Raw genomic sequence first — 16,575 nt, 5'->3', positions numbered from 1 at the left:
GTGCGTGTGTGTGAAGGAGGCACACTCATGCTCTGTTGGTATCATTGAAAGTGGACAAGACTCTCTGAAGTGGGGATAACATCACAGCATGGATCAGAATTTTCACGGTGCATGCCTTTTCTCCCACTGTCAAAATTTCTATTTCCGAAAAATCAATTTCAAGTTTAAAAAGTTTTCACTTTCAAAGTGAGAATTTTAAGTAATTCTCACTTTGGGAAATTTTCTTAAGGAAATTATATTAGCACAAAGAATTGACGAGTCAAATCAACCTCAAGTGAATCATACATCTAATCTAATGCTTATCCTTACTAGTGATTAAAGATTGCAAGCAAGATGTAGGCACAAACATTGCATTCCTTTTATGAAGGAGCTCACATCTGTCAGCTACAGCTTCCTAGTTGTTCTGGGTTAGTTTTGGATTAATCAGTGAGTTCCCAGTGATGGGTATGGATCATTGTCCTCAGGTGAAGCAATTTTGGCTTTGTGGTTTCCCAGTTTTAGCCTCCATTAATTACATAGGTAGAAATGTCTGCATGATGACTTCCTATTCTCTAGCCAGTCATTGCCCACAAATTCCAGGTTTACTCTCAGTAAGCAATCTAGACAAGCCAGGTACATCCTGCTAAAATTATTTTAGAGATAAGCTCTCCCTGGTCTCTTTCTTCTAGTAAATACCATTAGCCTATTTTCAAGGAAGTCTTGAAATGAATGGTGGAGGCCATTCATTTCCAGGTATTCCCCGGCTGGGAAGGAGGGAGTCATGGACTGTTGTAACGCCTTCCTTTCCAGAAATAATCTGAAAAGTACAAAAAGTAACATATAGGAGGGTGGTGATTACCATATCTTCATGATGATTGTTAAAATGTAATTCTCAAAATGTTGAAAAGCATAGTTTTTATAAAATGCATAGTGAACATGTGTGAGAATTTCATTTAACTTATTAATGAGGGAAAACGCAGAATGAAAAAGTTGGATACAAGAAACTGGAGGAAATTAGGGGTTCTCTTTGGGGCTCAATAAGTTTGTGATGCCTCTGACATATCAGAGTGGAGAGGGCAATCAGGCAGTCGCGTGTACGAATCTCAAACTTAGGAATGAATGGGATAGAGACATACATTCATAAACCAGCGCCACTTAGATGATATTTAAAGTCCTGGAAATGAATGAGATCGACTAGGAAGTTGGTTGAATTAAGATATTTTTACGCATTGGAACATTGTAGGGCTCTTAAAAGGGATTAAACCGAAGTGAAAATATGTTTATGATTTATTGTGGCATGAAAAAAACCACGGCTTCGAGAATATAATGCGTGATACAATTCTATTTGACCATCAAAAAGTTAAATAATAAAGTGTAAATAATAAACTTGGGCAAGGTATTCACCCACCAGTTAGTATTACTATACTAGTCTGAGAATTCTTTTTTCAATTGCCAGAGAATTAACAAAACCAAGAGCAATACTTACAATCCCTTGCATTCTAACTTATAATGCCTTGCATTTAACTCATGTGTTGAGATTTAAACAGCACTTTTGTGTATGTATTTCAAGTAATCCTCAAAAATACCTTCTTAGATGGGGGAGGGGTATTCTGATTGTCTTCTAGTCACTCCACTGGTGAGGGAGGGAATCTCCCACCCTAAATAATATGAAATTGCCTGAACGCAGAACAAGGCAACACTGCACAGGTGAGATGGACAGCTGTTTATGAGTCACACATGTACCTACAGCCCCGGGGCAGGAGGACCCTGCATGCCCTGCAGGGCCACGGGGGGGTTTTTCTCTGAGTGAACACGCAAGGACCGTGGTGGGCAGATTGGGTAGTAACAGGACGGTAAGGTGATCCCTGGTTCCTGAGGAGGATGTGATTGACTTCCTGGGCTAGCAGGGAAGTGAAACCCATTAGGGTTTCACTCAGCAGACTGAGTGTGGTGCAGCTGTCTCAGCAACAGGGGAACTAGGCAGGTTGTTACCGAATGAGTGCAAGGCCCTCCTTGTGCGGCCCTAGCTGAACCGACGCCCCTCTTGGCTCGGTCAGGGAGTTCTTCCTTGCTCAGGTTCAAACTGCCAATAAGGAAACTGAGTTTGGTGCAAGCAAGACAGACTTTTATTCAATGGCCAGAGAATGGAGAAGGGGAGCTCATGCCCTAAAGACAACTTCTTCCTGATTACAAGCAGGGACAAGATTTTTATAGGAAAGGATGAAGGAGGTTATTGGGGGCGGGAGTCTTTTGTCATCCGATTCGTGGAAATGAGTGGGGATTTCCCAGAATGCAGTTCACACCTCTTTTCTGCCTTATCTGGCCATTTGGTATCTGGGTCCAAATAGGCTGAACCAATGTGGCACCAGCAGGTGGAGATTTTATCACAATGAGATGGTAGTGATATGTAGAGCAAACTTTGTCCCAATTTTGAAGTTCAGGCAGCTTATACTGGTTTCTTGTGGTTAAGCCTTCTTGTTCCTGTCATATAAACACAGCTAGAAGATACAGTCCATTTTGGTTTTCTGCAAATTTGCCTGGAGGTCTTCATTAGAACTGGGGGGCTTCCTTGCCTCCTTGTCTAAGACAGGTGTACTTGTTTTATAGAGACAGTTTAGGTGTGGGTTAGGGACCCTTGGGTTGCTGCCCTGAGTGACAAGGTGGGGAGCCTTTCCCTCTGGAAGAGGGCATATATGGCAACAGCAGGGGAACCCACAGTAAGGCCTTTGGGGCCCTGTGAGGCTCAAACAGGCCAAGGCAGCACGTGAAATTTCAGGCTTTACAATAGAGCGTGAGGAGGGCAGCAGTTAAGAATACCCATTTTACAGATGAGAAAACTAAAAGAGAATGAGCCACACGCCCAAGGTTACCCAGGGACAAAATGTGGTCTTTTGCTAAGTCATTTTTATAAATTTTTATTATAAAAATCTTCAAGCATGCATGAAAGTAGAGAGCATAAATGAAACCTCATATAGCCATCATAGACCACAGGTGGCTATCTAAACTTAAACTACTTGGGAAAAAAAAATCAGTTTCTTGTCTCAGTAGCCACTGCAAGGGCCCAGCAGCCACCTTTGTCTCCTGACTTCCATATCATACAGCTTAGATACTGAACATTTCCCTCGCTGCAGAAGGTTCTGTTGGATAGTGCTGTTCTAGATTTCGCAATTATTAATTTCTTGCATATTTCATTCACCTTTATATTTTGCTATACTATTTTAAAGCAAATCCTGGGAATTCCCTGATTGCCCAGTGGTTAGGGCTCCACACTTCCGCTGCAGGGGCACGGGTTTGATCCCTGGTTAGGGAACTGAGATCCCACGTGCCACGCAGCATGGCCAAAAACAAAACAAAACAGAACAAAAAGAAGCAAATCCCAGTCAGCATGATATTTCTCCCTTAAACAGTTCAAGAGACATCTCTACAAAGTAAAGGACATTCTCTTATATCACTACAGTGATCATCACATTTTACAAATCAACAATAATTCCTTAATCTCATGTAACACCTGGTTTATAGTTCAGTTTTTGGATCGTCTTCATCATATCTTTTTTTTTTTTTTTTTTTGGCTGCGTTGGGTGTTCATTGCTGAGTGCAAGCTTTCTCTAGTTGCGGCAAGCGGGCCTACTTTTTGTTGCGGTGCGCGGGTTTCTCATTACAGTGGCTTCTCTTGTTGCGGAGCACGGGCTCTAGGCCTGCGGCCTTCAGTAGTTGTGGTGCGAGGGGTCAGTAGTTGTGGCTCGAGGGCTCTAGAGCACAGGCTCAGTAGTTGTGGCACACGGGCTTAGTTGCTCCATGGCATGTGGTATCTTCCCAGACCAGGGCTTGAACCCGTGCCCCCTGCATTGGCAGGCGGATTCTTAACCACTGCGCCACCAGGAAAGTCCCCATCATATCTTTTTATAATGGGTTTTCCCATCGGGATCCAGACATGGTCCACACCCTGGCATTTGGCTATTGTGTTTCTTGAATCTTTGTAAAGTAACAGAGACCTTACTTTCCCTCTGCCCTTTTCCTATGCCATGAACTTATTGAGGAGACAACTCCCAAAGTGTTTTTTTTTTTTAATATCTCAGTTTTTTATTTTTGTTTTTTTCATATTGTTTTGTATTATTTATTTATTATTTTAAGAATTTGAAGTGTAGTTGATTTACAATGTTATATTAGTTGCAGGTGTACTTGTTTCTGTATTTTTTTTTTACACACACACCACACACACACACACACACACACACACACACCCGCCTGTCTCGCTCATTCTTTTTTTTTTTTTTTTTTTTTATGGCTGTGTTGGGTCTTCGTTTCTGTGCGAGGGCTTTCTCTAGTTGTGGCAAGTGGGGGCCACTCTTCATCGCGGTGCGCGGGCCTCTCACTATCGTGGCCTCTCTTGTTGCGGAGCACAGGCTTCAGACGTGCAGGCTCAGTAATTGTGGCTCACGGGCCTAGTTGCTCCGCGGCATGTGGGATCTTCCCAGCCCAGGGCTCGAACCCGTGTCCCCTGCATTGGCAGGCAGATTCTCAACCACTGCGCCACCAGGGAAGCCCTGTTTTTTATTTTTATGGGAGTATAATTGCTTTACAATGGTGTGCTAGTTTCTGCCATACAACAAAATGAATTAGCTGTATGTATACATATATCCCCATATCCCCCCCCCCACAAAGTGTTTTAAATTTAAAAACTTATTTTTTTTCTCCACTGACACAATCTCCTTGAACTCTTCAAACCATGAAGGTCAGACTCTGGGGCTCTGAATTAGGTTTTGAAGAAGTTAGTGAAATTCCTCCAGGGTGGTGGGGAGGTGACAGGCTGTCAAATCACTGGAAGTAGTACATGTTTATCATAAATCTAATGTTTGGTCCTGAAGAGTGCAGTGAGGCCAGGGAGGGAAGAACACACCCATACCGTTAGCAATTTGGGGCCAGCTGGGGGGGCTACTGTGGGATTGGGAGGAAGTAAGAACAGGGAGGCTGGAGTTGGGCTGGGAGGACTGAAAGACAAAACTGAGTTTCATGAAATGAGAGACTTGGACTCCTGAGTTCACCACTGTATCCCTAGCACCCTGAACAATCCTGACCCATAGGGAGTGCTCAGTATTTGTTGGATGAATGAGTGAAGGAAGGAAGGAATGAACAAATGAACCTCTCTGGCTCAGATGCCTCCTTTGCATGGGATAGAGGATAACATCTCCCCGCAGTGTGTTTGAAGGATTATGTGATTCAAGTGTGTTAGTTTCCTTGCCTTTTGAAAGAGAACTCGCTTTGATATTAGTGGATTTTACATATTGTAGATTTTTCTGAGACTTTCTGGATGACAAATGTCCTATGCCATTGTTCTTATGGGTTTATTAGAAGGTGGAGATATTTAATAATATCCTTCGAACTGGGAAGGAACTTTGAGACTGAAAAATGAAGCAGGCAACATCATAAGGTGCGATTACGAAGTTTATTGTGGGTAACTTACATACAGGCAGGAGGGGGTGGTGAAGATCCAGAGGCATTTGCAGCTGCACCGCACGCCACCAAAAGGGGTACAGGGGGACTTAAAGGGGCCAAAGCTAAAAATAGAATCTGACTACCAAGTGAGAAGGGATTCCAACCTGGAATCCCAGGTTCCACAACCGAGGAACCAGGGACTTCTCTTCTCAAAAGGGTGGGGAGGGGTCTCATGACCATTAACCATCTGTGCAGCAAAGGTATTCTTCCAGTTCTCATATCAGATGGAGGCAAGGGTAAAAGTTGATAGGGAACTTAGCTGGCTTGGGCGCATTCCTTAGGAGTAGGCTAACAGTCCTGCAGACAGGGGAGGGGGTAGGACTGGGGGCCTAAGATGGAGCTGACAGAATGGAGTCAGTGTGGTTCAGCCACATATAGGTACAATGGTATCCACCAATTATCAGTTCAGAAAAGGCATTTATCTCTCTGAGCCTTAGGTTACTCATCTGTAAAATGGAATAATGATAATAATTATAGCATTGTAAGACTGTTGGGAAGATATACTGAGGTGTACGTAAGGTACCTAGTGTTTGTCACACAGCAGGCATTCAATAAATATTTATGGAATGAATGGATGGCAAGTAAACAAAGGCAAAATGCACCCAAATAAATGTTGGTTAATCCAGTCGACACTTATCTGTGAAGCACTGGCAAATTGTTTTTGTACTTATTGAAAACTCAGTTTGCTTAATTGTCTGTCTTACTTAATTTGGTCAACAACTCTTGGTGAGTCTGAGTAATTAATGTGCATTTCAGAGGAGTTTTACAGTCTTGGTGGCCTTGGATGACTCTTTGGATCCCCTGAAGTTGCTGTTAGGTAAAAATGAACTCAGGATTCCAGGATTCTTGCTCATAGGAAGGAGGGAATTAATGCCTACTGATTTTTATTATTTTCATGTTCTAAAGGGAAAATATGTGCTATTTAGCACCTCTGTCCTGTAAATGTGGTTTTTTTGTCCTACTTGCCTGGCCAAATCCCATCAACATATGATTTAAGGATACAAAGTTTATAAAAGAAAGAAGCTCCTTCTTGATGAAATGCCAAGAGTGTGTTGAAAGATGCAAAGCAAATCATTCACGTCTCTCATACCTTCCTTCCACCAACCAAACGGCACTCCAATCCCAAACTGCCGTTTCGCACTGTGTGACCTTGGGAGGTTACAATTTCTCTGAGCCTCCAGGGCTGGAGGGGAGGGGATAATGGGGGTTATTGTTTCATGAGTACAGAGTTTCAGTTTAGAATGTGAAAAGTTCTAGAGATGAATAGTGGTGATAGTTGCACAACAATGTGAATGTATTTAATGCCACTGACATGCACACTAAAAAATGGTTAAAATGGTAAATTTTTTTCTGTCTATTTTACTACAGTTAACAAAAAAAGAGAAAACAACAACAAAAACTTTGGCTTCAAAAATACTAATTCACTCAACAAATATTTATTCAGTGTTAATATGTGCCGGGCACAGTTCTAAGCACTAGAGAGACAGTTACAAGCAAGTCACTTCTTTCTTCACAGAGCTAACCATTTACTAGGGGACAGGCATTAAAAAATAGTCATGGAGATGAAAGTGTAATTCAAAATCAGACCATTAACATGGAAGCTTTCTGTTACCTGCTGTGCTAGACCTGAATGGGGCAGTTCTGGCCATTTCTTCCATGATTCTGTTACTTTCAGAGTCACAAGGAATGTCTTCATTTGTTTACTCTTCACGACAGCTGGAGTGACATTCAGGAATGTAAAGTTAGGTCATGTGACTCCCCTGCTCAAAGTCTGCCAATGAGGTCTCATCACACCTCTGATCTCGTTTTCTGTCCCTTCCCCCCTGAGTAGAATACTACTCAGCCATAAAAAAGAATGAAATTTTGCCATGTGCAACATGGATGGACTTGGAGGGTATTATGCTAAGTGAAATAAGTCAGGCAGAGAAAGACAAATACTATATGATATTACTTATATGTGGAATTTAAAAAATACAGCAAACTAGTGAATAAAACAAAGAAGCAGACTCACAGAACAAACTAGTGGTTGCCAGTGGTGGGGGGCTATATAGGGGTGGAGGATTAAGAGGTACAAACCATTATATATAAAATATATAAGCTGCCAGGATATACTGTACAACACAGGGAATATAGCTAATATTTTATAATAGCCATAAATGAAGTATAACCTTTAAAAATTGTGAACCACTATATTGTACACCTGTAACACATAATATTATACGACTATATGGACTTCCCTGGTGGCACAGTGGTTAAGAATCCGCCTGCCAATGCAGGGGACACGGGTTCAAGCCCTGGTCCGGGAAGATCCCACATGCCACGGAGCAACTAAGCCCATGCGCCACGACTGAGCCTATGCTCTAGAGCCCGCGAGCCACAACTACTGAGCCTGCATGCTGCAGCTACTGAAGCCTGTGCGCCTAGAGCCCATGCTCCGCAACAAGAAAAGCCACCGCAATTAGAAGCCCACGCAGCGCAGCAAAGAGTAGCCCCCGCTTGATGAAACCAGAGAAAACCCACGTGCAGCAACGAAGACTCAATGCAGCCAAAAATAAATAAATAAATTTATTTAAAAAAAAATTATACAACTATAACTCAATAAAAAAATCTAAAAAAAAATGATGTGAAAAAGAAAAAAAAATAGCCCCTCCCTCCCCAGTCACTCTTCATCTTCTTATCCTGCTTTTTGTTCTTCATACCATTTGTCATTCTCCAATATCATACTGGATGTTGTGTTCCATTCCTAGGGCTGCTATAACAGAGTACCACAAACTGGTGGCTTAAAACAACAGAAATCTATTCTCTTGCAATCCTGGAGGCCAGAGGTCTGAAATTAGGGTGTCAGCAGGGCCATGCACCCTCCAAATGCCCTAGGGATGATCTTGCTTCTCTCCTAGCTTCTGGTGGTTACCAGCAATCCTTGGCATTCCTTGACTTGCATATCACTTCAACCTCTGCTTCTGCCTTCACATGGCCTATTCCCCCATGTGTCTGTGTCCAAATTTTCCTCCTCTTATAAGGACACCAGTCTTTGGGTTTAGGGCCCACCCTAATCTAGCATGACCTCATCTTAGCTTGATTACATAAGCAAAGACCTTATTTTCAAGTAAGGTCACATTCATAGGTACCAGGTGTTAGAACTTGAACATATATCTTTTGGGGGGACATAATTCTACCCATTACAGGTGTTAGTATGTTTGTTTTTTACCTCCGCCTCTCCTTCTCACTAGTTTTTAAACTTCCATGGAGGCAGGTCTGGTCCTCTTTTGTCCCTGCTTCTAGCCACAGTGGCAGGAGCAGTGCTTGATACACAAGAAAATTGGTCAAAAACAGTTTGTTGAATTAATACATGAGTTTTCTATTCTGATTCAAATATTCGTAGGACTGTTCTGGCATTGACCCATTTCCAACTTTACTCACTCCCACAGTTTGGGATGGGCTCCCTAGAAAACAGCAGCAACCTTGTAAAAGTCCTTGAAGAAATGGTCTACCTAGGGATTTTTGAAACTTTTCAACTAGAACAAGAAATAGCTTGTAGCAGCTGATGCATTATTATTCGTCTTTCAAGAGCAAGGGGAAGTCTCAGATGTTGTGTTTGAATGACAAAATGTGTTTGTACCAAAAAGAAAGGAAATCTGCAGAGATTTAATGTCTCCACTTGATCTGTATTAACATGGGAAAAATAATTAAAAAAAATTTTTTTTTACTTTTTTAAAAAAAGATTTTCTTATTTAATTTATTTAATTTTGGCTGCATTGGGTCTTCGTTGCTGCATGGGCTTTCTCTAGTTTCGGGGAGCTGAGACTACTCTTTGTTGCAGTGCACGGGCTTCTCATTGTGGTAGTTTCTCTTGTTGCGGAGCACGAGCTATAGGCGCGCGGGCTTCAGTAGTTGTGGCACAGGCTCAGTAGTTGTGGCTTGCGGGCTCTAGAGCACAGGCTCAGTAGTTGTGGCGCACAGGCTTAGTTGCTTTGCGACATGTGGGATCTTCCCGGACCAGGGATCAAACCCATGTCCCTGCATTGGCAGGCGGATTCTTAGCCACTGCGCCACCAGGAAAGTCCCTAAAAATTTTTTTTACATATCACATTCTCGTTGAAAGAAAGGATAGCAGAAGTGTTACTATTAATACAATTTTTAAAATCGTGACGCTTAACACCATGCCCCACCCATATTTGAGTTCAATTATCTGGTCTTTGTCCTCCCTTATGGCATTACACCTCAGAGTTACCATTACCATCACTCTTCTGACCTGCCAGTCTTACCAACAAGCCTGATGTAGCTCAGAACAGAGAAATAGCTATTTAATTGGTCACAGTTCTCAACTAGCAGAACCTCAAGTTCAATAACATTTATAATATCTCCAGCTCTTATAAGGACATTTGACTAAAAAAATTTTTTTCTGGGCTAGCTGTGTGAATTAACCTCAAATTACGTAAGGCAGCAGGACCTGGAGTTTTTGGAAACAGAGACCTGGTTTAGAACCCTCCCTGTGTCCTTTACTAGCTGCTGTAACCTTGGTCAAGACCCTCAACTACTCTGAACCTCAGTCTCTTCATCTGTAAAATGGGGACTAATATCTGCTATTCAGATTAAGCTAGGGATCAAGTGAGATACTATAGGTGAAGTTCACAGTCCAGTGTTTACAAAGGGATCAAATAATTTTTTTGTTGCGGGGAGGCCAGGGAGTGAGGTGGGGATGTTACTGTTCAGAATGTCTTTAGGAGTTGATTCATTAAAGTTACGCAAGTAAGGCTGGTATCCCAGAAGTTTTCTGTTTGTTTAAACCTTTTTGGCAAATACCAGGAGCATGAAGGAAGGCAATAGGGGTAGATTTGGTAATTACCTCTTATTGCCAAATGGTAGGTGTATCTTGCCTTCCATGCCACTTAGGAGTCAAGGGGGTGGGAGTTAAGCACCAGAAGGAATCTAATGTATCTCAGGCATAGACATGAACACTGACTACGCATACCTTTCATACTCCTACCAGATAATTAACTCCAGCATTAATGGTATAAATGGATAATCAAAGTGCATATTAAAGCTTTTCTTAAAAATAAAAATAACATTGGTGATTACTGCCAATTACTGAGGTTGCAGAGTGCAGTGTTAAGACAGCTCCCGCCCTCGCTGGCTGTGTGTCCTGGGCCCAGTCACTTTACCTCTCAGAGCTGCAATATGCTCATCTGTAAAATATGAATGACACTAGGACCCACTTGTTAGGGTTGCTGTGAGGATTAGATGAGCTTGCACATGTGAAGTACCTGGAACGGTATCAGACATACAGTGAGCCCAGTACAGATGTTAGCTCTCATTTCAACTAAGGTTCCCCCCATTTCTGTTGCAAAGCCTCTGTGCCTCTGGAGCATATTTTTCCACAGTGGCTTATTTTGTTTACTAAACATACATGTTTGAAAAAATCAGAACCTGGAACTGAGTTTGCATTAGGCACTTGTCTTGACCTTTGCCCTAAGTGCCATTGGACAGAATTGCCATTGAACAGAACCACGACTTGGGAAAAATTTAGTCTTCTGGGGTGTAGGAACTATGGCCTTTGCAGTGACAGACATTTCTTTGGATGTGAGGAGTGAGGTCGATAGCACCTGTACAGGTGACATTTGCTTTACCACTTCACTGCCCACAAAATGGCACATAGATTGTCACATTTCTTTTAAAAATGGAGTCCTCTTGTCAAGAGTCTCTAAGGGTGCACTTTGTTTTCAATTGCTCTGCGCTCATTTTGGAGCTAAAATAAAATGTTTTTACTTAATTTTAATTGAAGATGAAGTCACTGAGAACCATAGAAGCCAGGAATGTGTACTGTGGGTAGCTCTTCCTTGGTAGTCACTCACCTTTGCTTTGACATCCCAGGGAGGGGCTATGTTTTCCAAAGTGTATTGGGGGCAGGGGTGGGGCTAGTCCTAGGGGATATCCATGGTGCAGTGGTTCAAAAAGTTGGGAAACACTGGGTTAAACACAGCCAAACTGGTCTTTTTAATTAACGAGTTCATTCATATATTTTATTTCATTTATTCATTGTTCACATGCTTATTGAGAGCCTCTTTTGTTCAACATTGTTCAAGGAGTTGGGGATGTTATAGTGAGTTAGACTCGATCCCTGATTCCAGAGCTTAAAATCTAGTTATGGTGGCTGCAGGACTTCTCAGAGCCTTTATTAACTGAACGTGCCAAATGTGTTCAAAAAGGAATGGGATATCTTGCATTTTCTGACCTGAAAATCTTTTTTAGGAGAAATAGCTTTTGAGTTTAGTATTCTTTGGAACACACCTTTAGGAAATTCTTGCGTGGGGAGAGTAGTTGCTATATTGAGGGCACCATAGCCACCCCCAAACTTTTGGTGTGCCAGAGATGATGAGAAAGTGTCAGCAGTGGCTAGGTCATAACTTCATAGGCATCCCCTTTCTCATTCCAATCCACTGACCTTCATTTGGCAAGAATGTGCAAGACCCATCCAAGTGCCAGAGGGCGTACTACATATATGAGTAAGAAAATAGTAATAGAAGCAACAGTAGCTGACATACGTTAAGAACTTAATGTGTGTCCAGCCTTAGTCTAAGTGCTCGTTTCCTTAAAATATAATGCCAGTGATAGCTGGTATTCACCGAGTGTTTACCTAGTGCACTTCACATGAATCATTGTATTTGACTCTTGCAAAGACTCTATGGGGTCAGTACTTCATTATCTCTACTCCATAGGTCAGGAAACAGAGGTACAGAGAGCTGAAGTACTCTGCTCAAGGCACCGGCTGGGTAGTGACAGACCCAAGATCAGTAGAACCCCACAGCCCGTTACTTTAACCCAGAAGTTGTCAACCGAGGGCAATTTTGTGCCCAGGGGACAATGCCTGGAGACATTTGGGGCATCCAGAGATGCTACTGGTACCTCGTGGGTGAAGTCCAGGGATGCTGCTAAACATCCTGCAGTGCGGAGGACAGCCCCACAACAGAGACGTATCAGCCCCAAATGTTGCTGGTGCTGAGGCTGAGAAACCCTCTTTAGCCAGTGCATTAGCAGGCTTTAGTTCCATTCGAGCACCTCACAGTTTACTGGGGAGATGTGGCAAATGCATACACTAATTCTAGTGCAAGCCAAGAGATGTGCTACAGAAAGGGTATAAATCACCCTTATGGCCCTCATTCAGGCCTTTTTATTTCTTTATAAACTCTTTTTTTTTTAACATCTTTATTGGAGTATGATTGCTTTACAATGGTGTGTTAGTTTCTGCTTTATAACAAAGTGAATCAGCTATACATATACATATGTTCCCATATCTCCTCCCTCATTCGTCTCCCTCCCTCCCACCCTCCCTATCCCACCCCTCTAGGTTGTCACAAACCACCGAGCTGATCTCCCTGTGCTATGCAGCTGCTTCCCACTAGCTATCTATTTTACGTTTGGTAGTGTATATATGTCCATGCCACTCTTTCACTTTGTCATAGCTTACCCTTCCCCCTCCCCATATTCTCAAGTCCATTCTCTAGTAGGTCTGTGTCTTTATTCCCGTCTTGCCCCTAGGTTCTTCATGACCTTTTTTTTTTTTTTCCTTAGATTCCATATATATGTGTTAGCATACGGTATTTGTTTTTCTCTTTCTTACTTACTTCACAGACTTCATAAGTCTGACTTATGACAGACTCTAGGTCCATCCACCTCACTACAAATAACTCAATTTCATTTCTTTTTATGGCTGAGTAATATTCCGTTGTATATATGTGCCACATCTTCTTTATCCATTCATCTGTTGATGGACATTTAGGTTGCTTCCATTTCCTGGTTATTGTAAATAGAGCTGCAGTGAACACTGTGGTACATGACTCTTTTTGAATTATGGTTTTCTTAGGGTATATGCTCAGTAGTGGGATTGCTGGGTCGTATGGTTGTTCTATTTTTAGTTTTTTAAGGAACCTCCATACTGTTCTCCATAGTGGCTGTATCAATTTGCATTCCCACCAACAGTGCAGTAGTGTTCCCTTTTCTCCACACCATAAACTCTTCATTGCCACGGCCACCTCACTGCTAACCCCTCAGGGCCGTTTGCGGACAAGGGAAGCTACTCCAGCCAGTCCCCAGCATGAACTCTGGGGCCTCCCGGTGGCCTCAGGAGAAACTCCAGCCTCCTCAGAGACCCTGCGAAGTCCTTCCCCATCTGGCCCTCATCTGCCCCAATGCCAGCCTCGGCTTCTCTCCCCTCACACCCCCTGCACCCTTTGCTTGTCCTCATACTGTCACTGCTCCCTGTTTGCCATCCCGTCTTTGCCGTAGCCCAGGGCCTCTGATGCAGGCTGTCCTCTCTGTCTGGACCCCTCCTCCTTCCTTGTGTACTCTGCAAACTCTACTCACCCTTTAAGGTGTTGCTCAAAGATCCTCTCCTCCTTGACACCTTTCTGATTTTCCCAGAAAGAGTGAATTGCAGAGTCTTTTGTGCTTTCAGCTTCTTGGACACAGCTCTGGGATTCGTGGTTACCTTGTAACTTATTGATCTAAATGTCTCCCTGTTCATTTATCTGTCTGTCTGTCCCTTGACCTGTGGCTTCTCAGCTCAACTGTAAAATGTCCTGAAGGGTTTGTTAAAAAAAAAAAAATACAGCCTTCCCCACTGGATTTGGACATAAAAGATTTCAGATGAAGCTCACATCCTTATCCTTTTTATTGAGGCCCGATGATGTGCCATCTCAATAATTCAAGAAATAGTCTTCCGGCATCTCCTGCACACAAACCCTAGGCCAGGTGTTGGGTATGAAGTGATGGATTAAACAGGTGTGATTCCTGCCCTCATGGAGCTTTCCCTGTAGTGGAGGAGAGAGAAGAAATGTACCAAACATTTCATGGAATTAAGAATTAAGATAAGTTCTGAGAGAAACCAAGATAAAGGATAAGACCCAAGCTGTCTTAAGCTGGGTTCCTCAGAAACGGAGTCTGAGCTGTGGATTCCTGTGTAAGTGGTGTGCTGTGGGGATGCTCTCAGGAGGAACGGCAGGGAAGGAGCTGGGTGAACATGTGGTTTCAGGAGAAGTCCAGCTGTGACCTGATCCCAGGGGAGCTCTGGGGTGGGACCTGCCTCACAGACACTGTCCTGCCCAGAGACAAGGGGGCTGGGGCTCCCTGTCCCCCATCAATCATCACTGGCCATGGGAAGGCAAGGAATCTTGCCTGTTGGATCGTGGGGAATCCAGTCAAAAGATGGGCTAGGGATTTTGGAGAAGATTCCTTGCCTTTCTGTTGGTTATCTAAACTCTCAGGGATTTCCAGGTGAGGCAGCTCTCTTCAGCCAAGGATACTCCTCTGGAGAAGGGAGTGGGTCTGAGCCAGGAATAGCTAATATCCTCAGCATCAGGGAGACGGTCCAGTGGACTGGTAACAGGGATGTGGAGCGGGGGGCACCAATACCGCTTATTCCCTAGTGGTCCGGGAAGGGCTGCGAGGTGGTGGCATGTAAGGAGAGACGTGAGGGTGTGGAAGGTCTGCTGAGAGAAAGCCTGGTGGCATGGGGCGGGAGGCGGGGGAGTAGGGGTGGAGAAAAGAAAATTAGTGCTGCTGGAGGAATGAACTTGTATGGCTGGAATTTTCTGAGCCAAGGCAAGATTGGCCCAACATGAGGTCCCAGCATTGCCAGGGCCACACGAGCCACCGTGAAGAGTCTGGATTTTATGCTTCGGGCAATGGGAAGCCTTTAGAGGGGTTTTAGGTGAGCAAATGCCAAGACCTAATTTATGTTTCAAGATCTTTCTGGCTGCTGAGCAGAAAATGCATTAGGGTGGGGCAACAATGGAAACCTGCTGTGCTAAACACCTGGTAGGCATTCTTGCACATCCCACAATTGAGCCCCATTTTACAGAGGTGGTAACTGAGACCCAGAGAGGGTAAGCAAGCTGCCGAGAGGCACACAGTTAGCAAGTTGGCAGAGCTGGGATTTGATTCTAGGTGGTGTTGATGCAGTCTCCTACTGTAGGAGCATACTGTCTCCTTAGGGTCTGCCTCGTTCTTTATCCTGTCCCGGCGATGTTCAGCTCCATAAATGTTTGTGGAGTGGAAGAGTGTAGGAGTGACTGAATCTGAACAGGAAGGGAAAGAACAGCGGGAGTATGCTGGGTCAGAAGAGTTGAGAAGGTGGTGGTCATCAAAATTCTATGCTCCCAGGAGACATGCAAGACCCTAGAAAAGATGCTGGACTTAGCGAGTGGGAGTCATTAGTGGCTTGGGCAGGTTTGGGTGGCCCAGGGAGGAAGCCAGATTGCAGTGGATTAAGGAGTGAGGGAGCAGGGGTACTGGTCTCCTGATTCAGCCTCAGCAGTCAGGGCTCCCCTCCCACAGGTGCCGGCCCACAGGAACGAGTGCACCCACGTGGGCCACTGCATGCAGGTGGGAGGAAGAGGTGGCGGGGTAGGACGGAGGCCTCGGGCAGCATCAGGAGTGCACAGCCTGAAATGGAGAGCAAAGCAGTGTGGGCTGCCAAAGGACCAGGTGTGCTGACATCCACCCGGCTTGTGTGGTGGGAGTGGAACAGCGTGCAGGGGGCTCACTTGGGGGCAGGGATGCTCCTCTTCAGAGATGGCAGTGAGAAAGAGGGAGTGAAGGGAGGGAGGAAATGGTCAGCGGGGCAAAGGGGCCAGCCCCGTGGGGTTTTCCACAAGGTTGTAGAAGTAGTGATGCATAAAAGCTAACGTTTATTGAGGGGCTGCTACGTGCCAAGCACTGTGCAAACTGCTTCGTCTTCCTGATACCCTCAGCCTTAAGAGGAACGTATAAATAGTATTATCCTCATGTTGTAGGTGGGGAACTGAGGCCCAGGTTAAGTCACTCACTTGACCACGTCAGTTCATCGTGGTGCTAATGTGGAAGCCGGGATTGGCAGGCTCAAAGCTCATGCCCCAACCTCTTTTTGGTGCTGCTGCCTTCATCAAAACTTTCTTGTTCAAGTACAAACAGCTTCCCAGGAGGGGGTGTTCTGTGGAGCAGATGGTGGTGGTTGTCATGATGCTCTGGCTTCTGCCCCAAACAGAAGGGCCCAGAAATCTCAGCACAAAGATGTTGGATTGTGGGGAATCCAATCAAAAGATGGGCTGGGGATTTTGGAGACGATTC

This window comes from Balaenoptera borealis (assembly GCF_965194805.1).
Source record: "Balaenoptera borealis genome assembly, chromosome: 16".
NCBI classification, from domain to species: Eukaryota; Metazoa; Chordata; class Mammalia; order Artiodactyla; family Balaenopteridae; genus Balaenoptera; species Balaenoptera borealis.
The sequence above is the reverse complement of the archived record's forward strand: the minus strand, read 5'-3'. Positions refer to the sequence as shown.